We start from the raw sequence: 12,130 nt of genomic DNA, 5'->3' as shown, positions 1-12,130 counted from the left end.
GATGTGACAAGCGCACCTCATGTGCAAGTGAGCCCCGTCAAGTAAACGAGTACAATTTGACTTGAGTCTTCTTTTCATGTATGCAATAACGGTGTCATTTGCACTAGCGTTGTCAACGGTAATGCTAAACACCTTGTCTATGCCCCAATCATTCAAGCAAACCTCTAGACATCTTCCAATATCATCACCCTTATGAGAAGTAACTTGGACAAAGTTTAGGATCCTCTTATGCAACCCCCAATTAGTGTCCAAAAAATGGGCCGTGATGAGCCGTGATGACCATGTAGTTTATCTTTTGAATCGAGGTCTAAGTGTCGGTTGTAATACTCACTCTGAACCCTTCAATCACACTTTTAATTTTTGCCTTCTCTTCAAAATACAACTCCAAAACCACTGCTGCCACCTTATGCCTATTAGTTGGTTTGTACTTTGGATTCAAGTCATGAATAAAAGCTCGAAAGTCCAATTGATCAACCACCCTAAAAGGCATCTCCGCTATTATAATCCACATCACACATCTCCTATCAAGTCTTTTTTGATTGAAAGTGTAAGTGACAACCGGACCTCCCATCCTCGCTTGTGTCAATGTAGGTTGGTTCGGATCCACATTCCCAAAGAACTAGAACCTAGGCATTTCCTCAAATGCTTAAGAATTCCCGCCGTCCCATGAGTTATAGGGTGTGCCGGTACTAAGAGTTTGCAATGCTTGCATTTGGCCATGAACAATTTCTCCCCATTCTTATCGGTGATCGCTACCCTCTTAGCATCATTTCACGCCGGACTTGGACCCTTTTTCCTATTGCCCTTTTTCCGAGGAGGACCTTCCCATTGTCTCACTATTTCTTCTACTTCCTCTTCCTGCTTTTCCCCCTCTTCCCCATCTTCCCCTTCTTCTTCTATTTGTTCTAATGCAATATCCTCCTCCATATTCGGATCATCATCCCAACAATCTTCATAACAATCATTATGCAAATAATCTTAAGGTGATGGAGTGCCTAGTTGAAGGGTACCACTAGGTTGGGTTTGTTTTCGTTTTCGTAATACCAAGATCATATGTGTACTAGATTGGCTACTAGACTCGTCCATCCTAACAAATCTATGGGTGTATCCCAGTAGTTCTGGGATTGTATGCAGTAGTGGACTAGTGTGAAATATATATGAATTCTCTTTAATTCTCTTTAATTGTTTCCTCTTACTTTGCACATATTGAATATGTTAATGTTATTGCATTTGAACTGGATATGTGATTTATTGATTGGAATTTGGATATATGTTGAATTGTGGTTGTGATATATTAATGTGCATTGTTATTTTATTTGTTAGGTGGACGGGTCTAGTAGCCAATCTAGTACACCTATGGTCTCAGTATTAGGAAAACGAAAACAAACCCAACCTAGTGGTACCCTTCAACTAGGCACTCTTTCACCTTAAGATTATTTGCATAATGATTATTATGAAGATTGTTGGGATGATGATTCGGATATGGAGGAGGATAATGCACTAGAACAAATAAAAGAAGAGGAGGAAGATGGGGAAGAGCAGAAAGAGGAAGTAGAAGAAGTAGTGAGACAATGGGAGGGTCTTCTTCGGAAAAAGGGCAATAGGAGAAAGGGTCCAAGTCCAGCGTGGAACGATGCTAAAAGGGTAACGATCACCGATAAGAATGGGGAGAAATTGTTCATAGCCAAATGCAAGCATTGAAAACTCTTAGTATCGGCACACCTTAGAACTCATGGGACGACATGAATTCTTAAGTATTTGAGGAAATGCCCGGGTTCTAGTTCTTTGAGAATGTGGATCCAAACCAACCTACATTGACACAAGCGAGGATGGAAGGTCTAGTTGTCACTCACACTTTCAATCAAAAAAGACTTGATAGGAGATGTGTGAGGTGAATTATAATAGCGGAGATGCCTTTTAAGGTGGTTGATCAAGAGGACTTTCGAACCTTTATTCGCGACTTGAATCCAAAGTACAAACCTCCTATTAGGCATAAGGTGGCGGCGGTGGTTTTGGAATTGTATTTTGAAGAGAAGGCAAAAATAAAAAGTGTGATTAAGGGGTTAAGAGTGAGTATTACAACCGACACTTGGACCTCGATTCAAAAGATAAACTACATGGTCATCATGGCCCATTTTTTGGACACTAATTGGGGGTTGCATAAGAGGATCCTAAACTTTGTCCAAGTTACTTCTCACAAGGGTGATGATATTGGAAGATGTCTATAGGTTTGCTTGAATGATTGGGGCATAGACAAGGTATTTAGCATTACCGTTGGCAATGCTAGTGCAAATGATACCGCTATTGCATACATGAAAAGAAGACTCAAGTAAAATGATACTTTTTTACTTGACAGGGCTCACTTGCACATGAGGTGCGTTTGTCACATCTTCAATTTGATAGTTAAGGATGGAATGGCAGAGCTTAGTTGTGAGATTGATGCCATAAGAAATTGTGTGAAGTTTATATACTCATCCCCGACAAGGTTAGAGTTTTTGAAGGAATATTGTGTCTTGTTGAGATTTCATAGGATGTCAAGTATCCCTTTTGATGTTGTCACAAGGTGGAATGCCACGTATGAAATGCTTAATAGTGCTTTCAAGTTTAAAGAAGTGTTCTCTAAGATGGCCTTTGAGTGTGACTCTTTTATTGCTTACTTTAAAGAGAAGGTCTCGAAAAAGGTTGATGGGATGATAACAAAGGCCAAGTGGGTGGGTCCTCCGAAGGTGGATGATTGGAAAAGGTTGGTGAGTTTTAACACTTTCTCAAAAAGTTTTATGATGCCACCTTGACATTGAGTGCAACCCTTACTCCAACATCACACTTAATACTTAGCATGGTGATTGCCTTGCAAGTGGAGATACAAGAACAAATTTTAAACGCCTCTAATGCCACTTTGCAAAGTATGGCTACCTCAATGAAGCTCAAGTTTGACAAATATTGGGGTGACATTGAAAAGATGAATCTTATTCTCTTTGTAGCCCAAGCACTCGACCCGAGGTACAAATTTGAAATGTTGGAGATAAATCTAGAAGAACTCGGCTATGGATGAGACAAAATAAAGGAGGAGAAGGTAAGGGTTAAAGGCTATGTAACCGAGTTGTATAATGCATATAAGGAGGGAGTGGTCCTTAGTAGTAGTAGTACTAGGAGTACTAGTACTAGTAGCAATGCTACCTCAAATGTGAAGCAAAAATCTATGTACTTCAATGATCCAATCAAAGCCTAACATGTGAGGGTTTTAATCTTTTGAATTGGTGGAAAGGAAATTGTGGTCAATATCCAACTCTTAGGAAAGTTGCTAAGAATGTATTGGCCCTTCCTAGTAGCACTGTTACTAGTGAGAATGCCTTTAGTCTTGGTGGGAGAGCTGTTGATCCTTTTAGAGCTTCCTCAACACCTAAAACAGTTGAGGCTTTAGTGTGTACTAGTGATTGGCTTAGAGAAAATGAATTTTGTTTCTACAAGGAGCCTACACTTGATGAATTCTATTTCAACAAGGAGCTTGAACGCTTAGAAAGAAGTAAGTAAACAATTTAATTTCCTCTTTTATTTTCTTAGTATTTGTTATCTATTAGACTATAATTCAATCTAAATGATTTATGGTTTATTGTTTTAGACACGGCTAATTTGGGAGGTGAGGAGAATACAACACAAGAAAATGAAATGCCACCTCCATCTCCTCGACCACCTCAAATAGAAGTTCAACAACGTCAAAATCAATCACTACCTCCATGACCATCCCATTTTAAGGGGAAGGGCTCAACCATCAACATCAAGAGGAAGAGTACAAGTACCAACAAGAAGGGAGCAACCACAAGCATTAACAAGATCAAGGGGTCGAAGAGGCCAACAATATTTATAAACTTTAAGCTTTGATTTTTTGCTTTTCGTTTGTAACTTAATTATTTTGAAACTTTGGCTCATAACTAATTTTTTTGCTTTTGGGTTTATTACTTTATTTATTTTAAAACCTTGGCTTGTAACTAATTTTGTGTGCTCTTGGATTTGTTACTTAATTTATTTTTATTGCATGCATGTGTAGTAGAAATTGAATAGGCATATGCTATTGTGTACAGATTGGTTATATGTCAAATTTTAGTCCAACAGATTGGCAGCCTGGCTATATTTTAAATTTTCAATATAAAAGGTTGAATTTTAGCCCAAAAGCATAATATGTCAAATTTTAGTCCAAAAGCCCAAAACATTTCAAGATTCCCGATTTGTCCCAAAATCCCGAAACTATTTCAGGATTCCCAAAAATTTGGTTTGGGATCGGCATTAAAATTGGGATTCCCGAAAATTTCAGTTTGGAAATTGGAACAAGGGTTTCAGTTCGGTATCCCATACCGAACCACCCCTACTCGTACCACCCTCACAACTGCACCTGTATTTCCCACCAATTTGTAACGGATTAAATGTTGCTAATTTGTTTCCAGATTAAATATTCACTTTAATATTAATTTGATTTACCTTATATAGACACTTTAAATATCTCTTTTAAATATTTTATTTCTTAACTTAATAGGAAAAATTAAAGCAATGAAATTTAAAATTAAAAAACTGCTCGACAAAGATACTTTCCGTCGCCTAGAGTTACCTTAAGTGACAAATGTTGTTCCGTCGCCCTAAGGCGCCTTACGCGACGAATGTTTCATCGCCGAAAGCCCAAAGTGCAATTAGGATTTTGTTTGGGTTTAGGCTCGACAACCTACCTTAGGGTGCAAAGGTTTCATGTTTAGAATGAGAACGCCCAACCGTGAGAGGCAGAATTGCAGAAATTTCTTTCTTGTAGCTGCTCTCAATCTCTCTCCATCTTTGTTCCTATCTCTCTTTCCATCTCTCTCTCTCTCTCTTCTCTCTCTATCACTTCAAGTTTGTCCATTTCCATCTTCTACATTTATTATCCATCTCGATTTTGATCTTGATCTCCATCTCCTCTCCCTTTCTCTATCCCTCTCTATCCAGTAAGCAATTTGATTTTGTCATTTATATTTTTACATTTGAAATCAAACTAACAAAATTAATTTGTTTTTTATAGGGTTGTTGTATACGATTATTGTTGAGGTACGAATTGAAGGTAATTGTTTCATTAGTTTATTTTATTGTGATTTAATTTATGAGGTAGTTTGAAACAAGTAATACATGTGTGTATTCAAATACTTTTATACATCATGTACAAAAATATTTTATGTTGTACGGAGTTAGTAGTACTTAACTTTGTATACTTTTATTCAAGAAAAGTTTAGTTTCATGTTTGAGAATTATTTGGATTACACTTATGGATACGAAAGCATGACTGTGATCTAATTAATTCTTGAATTGTCTCATTTTTGGACAATTTGGGAATGCATAGGTTTGCGGTTCACGAAGTAGGTCCCGATCGTGAGAATTTTGGTAATATCTCTTTACATTCTTTGAGTGCAAGCTAAGCATTTTATATCTATGTCGTACACTTGGAGAATTGTAGGGAGTTGCTACCGAAATTTTTCCACATCGAAATCTAATTTGATGGAGTAGTAAATTATGTCACATAAATGTGCATTCCTGAATGGGACAGGGCCCTTACCGAAGGCATAAGGTGACAAAATATAGTTGAAGTTGTTGTAATCCTTGTATATTTATTGTGTTTGTAGAAAAAAAAATGGACAGATAGTGGATACATAATTTGAACAGAGTTGTTAATGAATATTTGAATGGGACAAATCAATTTATTGAATACGCAGTTAGACACAACCGGGGTTCAACTCATATCAAATGTCTGCGTCAGAAGTGTAACAACTCAATAAGAAAGACATTCGAAAATGTTCGATTTCATTTGGTAAGAAATGGGATGATGCAGGCCTATACTAGATGGAATCATCATGGGGAACGATTAGACCATACTTTGTCTTCATACGTGATACAAGAGGAGACTGTTGGATCTAATGTGGATGTTAAAGAATAAATCATGGATATTCTAAATGACACTTATCCATACGCCTCGACTAACGACTACTAGTAAGTGGGAGATGACATGCCTCCCATCATGGACAATGAAGCGTTCGAAAAGTATGAAAACCTATTGAAAAGTGCCAAGCAAGAATTATACCAGGGTTGTGGTGACTTTCCGGTGCTCAAGGCCATTGTGGAGTCAATGCGTGGAAAATCAAGTTTCGTATGTCAAAGCGGTGTTTTGATTACCTTTGGGAGGTTTTCAAAACAATGCTTCCAAAGGACAATTGTTATCCTAAAGTTCATAAAGTGCTATAAGGTGTTGAATGGTTTTGGACCAGGTTATGAAAAAAGTCACGCATGTGTAATAATTGTGTATTGTTGAGGACAAACCGTTGGACTAATGCCTGTCTTACTTAACAAAGACCCGTCGTCACCAGAAACTCAACGTGACGACACTCTATTGTAACCTTAAACTTGCGCGATGAGAGACTTTGTCCCTTGAACTTTAGTGCAAGAAATGTCTTTGTGACAATTCTTCGTCGTGCAAAGGATCTTGAGCGACAATATTTTTTGTTTTTTGTATCGCAATTGTTTGCTTCTCAACCTTTGTGCAACAACATATAGGCAACAAAGTTTTCGTCCTGTCAATTTTGACGCGACAAAATTTGTTTTACACAACGAATATGTTTTCCTCGTGAAGCTACATAAAATTATTTGGATCAAAGGTCATGTGATACCAATATCGATAATCCATCCATAATTCATATTGAAACTTGATGAAATGGACATTCCCCTTGGTATGTTGCACAAGAGATCTGTGGGGTTGAGCAGCAACACCGAAAACAGAAGGGCCTGTAGTAGAGATTTCATGGTGGAGATTGTCCATAGATTGGGAGTTAGGGTGAAACGATCCATAGGAGTACAACGCACAACAACAAGAAAACGCAAGGATCGATGTGGGAGAGATAGCAGTGGTGCGTGATTTAGAGACGCAGAGTACGCTTCAGTAACACAAGGCAAGCTGTAGCAACTCAAGGCAAGCAACAACAACGCAAGGCAGGCAGCAACAACGCAAGGGTATGTAGGTTTGGATTGCAGTAGGCAGTGATCAGAGGAACCCCTAGGGTTTCCGCTCTAATACCATATTTGTTTAAGTACATTCATCCTCTATCTATCATTGCGCTTGCTGTGTATATTATTCATCATAATCCACAGATAGATCTTGCAAAGTCTTGAGAGTGACCCCAAATACCCTGGAGTTAGGAAAAAAGATTTGCGTCCCTAATTTTCTTTTTGTTGTCTATCACAGTTTGACATCGATTATTCATGTGGTGTTAAAATGGCAAATTAAAGAAAGATAGCTATATATATTGTTATTACGTACCAAATGTCCTTATTTAATTGCTTCGTAATCATAAAGCACCTGCATTCACCCTAATGCATATCTGTCAAGTAATTACAAATATATATCTGATACAATTATCTACCTCTGACGAAGGGATTAATTATCTATCTAAGACAAAGAGATAAAAGAAATAAAAAATTATATGTCAATGGCGGAAATTAAAGTATTATATATTTACCTATGGAGAAGATTGACATCATTATCTACATATAACATTTATACATAAACATAATTTTGTATCTTTTGCAATGAAATAAAAGGAAGAAGAATTGAGTACCTACTAAATAGGTTGCAATGGGTAGAAATATAAGACGAAGACTTGAGTATGTTAATAGAAGATAAGCCATCCATCATTTGAACCAAATTAGAAAAGAGGTCAATACGAAGAAAATGACTTTCTACACATCTCTTGTCAAGGTAGATATCATAGTAGTAGGAGGAAAGAAAAAGAGAAGTATCCCAAATGCGCATGCATAAATCAAGTTAAGAAAATAAAGAAAATAAAGATGACATATATAGGACCAATTAATATGGAGATTGACCTTGCCACTTTGTTTGAATTACGTTTTTGTTTGATATTCAGTATGAAAATGACTATAAATCACATTAACAAAGATTAGGAGTTACATATGAGTTAACTCATTAACTCAAGGGCATAATGAGAAGTTAGCTGAGTGAAAAATAGGATCAATGTGTTTATAGTTTTTTTAAGAGAAACAATAGCTTTATTGATGAAGAAAATTCAACCAGAGTTTAGATCTTGGTAGAGTACATCTCTTATAACATCTGGGAATTCCTCAAGCCAAATTATAGAATCACCACTATATATAAACTTGACTTGGCAAGGCGATGAGCCACTCCATTACAGTTTTGCAGAATATACAAAATATTACACTCTTGTAACTCAGACGCCAACTCCTTAACATTAGAAGCAACAAAATTAAGTATTTAGTTACATTCATCAATATTTCTCAATAACTAAAGCCGATATCTCTTAAGTAATACTAGAAAGACTAAATTTACAAACTAATAAAAAATAAGTGCGTTAATCAACACTTAATAATAATCAAATCATCAACTTCTATATCAATTTGTTTACAAAATTTAGTCTACATATTTAATCTTCTTAGCATTATTCTTCTAATTAAGTTGGGCTAATAAAAATTGAACCTCAACATATATGAAATATTTAAACATTACTATAGTGTGTACCCATCATGACTTAATGATTGAGCCTTTTCAATCTTTGGCCAAGGTAACTTTTTTCAACATGAACAGATAGAGATGCCTTGTTCCATTTTCTATGTTAAAGTGGGACGGAAAGACAAAAATCTGATGAGTTCAACTTTACGTGCCTTTCAAACGACTTAAGTCGGTGTGATCAGATCGTATGCCAGTTTACCAAAACAAACCAAATCCTCGAAATGGAAAGTGACCTCTCACTTCTAGTCACATTTGAATAAATAATTGTTCGAAGGGTTTGCCTTTCTTATGTGCAATGATGTTTGGCCTTGGTTCTTTTTAAAAAGTTAAAGTCCCAAATTCCTCAACCTCCACTAGAAGCTTCTTTCTTGCTTTGGGTTGCTTTGGGTTTGGGGTCAACATGCTACTGTTGTTGAAATATCTGTTTCGACGGTTCTGAGTTTGGACTGAAAAAATTGGTTTTCGCATATTTTTTATACTCAAGCATATTCATTTTTTATTTTTAATCTTTGAATTAAACAAACAAAAATAATTTTACTACGTAAATAAATAGACGTGTACAGAAAAAACTTAGACTAGTAACAGCTGACTACGTCTTTTCATCAATTGACTCAACTTGAATGATGCACTTTGAGACCCTTGCTCCAGCCCCACTCGTATATCTTTTTTGAACTTGTAATTCCATTCACACATGTTTTTAGGTTTCCTACATCAATAATTCCTGACAGTTGACAATGCTAAGAACATTGTGCATTGAATTCAAAGACAACATTATTCACCGGAACTTGCATTTTCTTGGGGGCATAGAACTAAGATTTCAAAGAGGATAATGACACTTACCAGTTCGTGCTATAGAATTGACCACCACCCGCACATGAATTCTCCTTTTATCCCTAATCACTTTTCTCTCTTTATTCTAGCCCCCTTTTTTTAAAAAATTTTTATTATTATTAAGGGAAGGTAGGAGAGAGTTCTAAACTCCTACATTAATTTAGAAGTTCGAGAAATTTTGAACTCATAACACATGCTACTATGATATTGGAACATATGCCTATTTTATAACCTTAGGGTCAAGGTAAATCACATGAGAATTAAGGTACAAAACCAATGAGAGGAATGCGTAAAGAGAAAAGAATGTGAATTTACTACCTTCTTTTGTTAGTGCATAACTCTTGCGCAAATAAACTCTAAACTCAATAGTTACTTACAATTATAAAACAATTTATCTTTTTGCAAAATTATTATATATCACCACTTTAAAATAAGTCACCATGCACTCCTCTATGATAAAGGACACAGAAGGTAATAGGAAAGTTATGATTTCATTACTTGATAAAATAAAACTACATGTTGGTATATATACAAGTGACTAGTTCACTTGTAATAACAACTAATTACAACACATCTAACTAATTACAAACTAATATCAAAACTGTTACAACCAAATTATAACAAACTCAATTATCTTGAGTAGACTTATTTACAATACTACCATTATTAGAAGGACTTGAAAATGTGCAAGATGATTTTTTTAGAATACCAATAAAAAGCCCTTTGTTTGAGAGCATTTCCAATGGAAAGTGATCCTTTCCAGATCTCTTCCTTCAAAGTTCGCGGAGCAAGTGATCCGGACCTTTGAAATTTGATTCAACGGCTTTTAAAATCAGGGCTCCTGAAAGTTATAATAATTTTTTACTGTTGGATCAAATTTAATAGCCCGGATCACTTGATCCGTTGGTTTTGAAGGAAGAGCTCCGAAGAGGATCTCTTTCCATTTCCAATGATGTCAATGACACCAAGTATCACAAAGTAATTATCATAGAGAAGGGTTGCTTTATTGACACCCCACAAGTGTCACAAAGTAAACGTGTTGACCCTCAGGCTCTAGATACTAAGGTCCAGAGCGAAACTAATTTCCCACATATTTAATATACCTCATATTTACTTTTTATATTATAATTTATCTTGATATATCTCACGAACATTCCAATACTACCCTCACATCCCACACCCTCTACATACACTCCACAATCGCTAGTTAAACCCCACATCCAATTCATCCTCTTCATCATGGACAACTATTTAAATGTATATTATATACTGTATATTGTATGTGGGCGGTGAAGCCAACTTGCCGACGTATTGATGATATACGTGAGCCAAATAATGTTGCCTTTAGAAGTTTCCAAAAAAATATAATGTTGCCTTTAGACTAATCACCTCTAATTGAATATTTCCGGAAAATTCAGTTTTGAATGCAAGTCTTTGCGTTAGTGATCGCAAGGATTCATATTGGAAAAATGGTGAATGCAAGTCTTTGAGTTAGTGATTATAAGGATTCATATTGACGGAAAAGAATCCTCGCCGGATCCTCTTTGTAGTGATCCGGGAATCAATCAATCACGTCCGTTCATCGTATATCGTGCGGTCAGAAATCATTTTAAATTTTAAATTTTAAATTGAATATAAATAATATCTAATGAAAACTGATTGCATGATGTACGATAAACGGACGTAATTAATTAATCCCCTGAATCCCCACAAAAAGAATCCGGAAATAATCATTTTCTCATATTGACACCTTACAATTTGTCGAACGTATCCACTTAGAATTTAATTATTGAATAACTTGTATGTACAAATGAAATGATTATTTAGGCCCTTAAAGTGTTTAGATACAATTTTGATCTATAAATACACCCAAGAAAATCCAGCCTCACAAGAATCTAGCTCATTTACTTTCCTTATTATTCGATTCATTTTAATAGTGTTGATATACTTTCAGTAAATGGAACTCTCTAGGCCTACTCTTGGAATTATATATGAATGAATACAGTGGCTGATTGAAACGGTCGAGAATTCAGTAGCCCAAAACCTTCTTGCCACAACTATTTCAAAACGTAACCGGTCCATTTTTTTTTTGAACGAAAAGTACGATATTCATTAAGATGCGAAAACCGTACAAATTAAAGATAGGATGCATATATGGATCTCGATAAAAAATTTGTTGGAGCTTTCAACATGGTCGAATCGAAAAAGAACGTCTCGCACAACCAAACTAAAGTTAACTATCCTCAAACCAAATCAAGTAATACATTTGAATTTGAAAAATCTTCAAATGGCGCATCCAAAATTAACCCCGAAGGTTCATCACACAGTCTCTTGAGCACACCCCATTCCAGCACGTGCAAGTCTGTGAGCAACTTGATTTGCCTCCCTTTTAATATGGCATGGCTTCGCATGAGAAAAATCTTTGACGAAAGATCGGATATCATTAATTACAGGACCTAGAGGAGATGTATCTTCTCCTTGGCCATTAATGGCTGCGATGGTGATGACTGAATCTCCTTCGAAGATACAATTATTCCGGTTCAAACTAAGATTCCGGGTAAGAACAACAGCCATCATGGCTGCGATGATGTACTTGTTAATAACATTATATATAAAATCTCAAATATGTTTGTGTTGGAAATTTGATATTAAATTAATATTAAATTTCTAAACATGAATGGAAATTAAGTAAAGGGACTTAAGGATCATTAAGCACAAAATAACTCCCGTGTTAAAGAGTCTGTCTAAAAAGAG

This window comes from the organism of the source record quoted next, unplaced genomic scaffold, assembly GCF_019419815.1.
Source record: "Pyrus x bretschneideri cultivar Hongxiangsu unplaced genomic scaffold, Pyrus_bretschneideri_v1 Contig24, whole genome shotgun sequence".
Taxonomy (NCBI): Eukaryota; Viridiplantae; Streptophyta; class Magnoliopsida; order Rosales; family Rosaceae; genus Pyrus; species Pyrus x bretschneideri.
Note: the sequence above shows the minus strand (reverse complement) of the source record.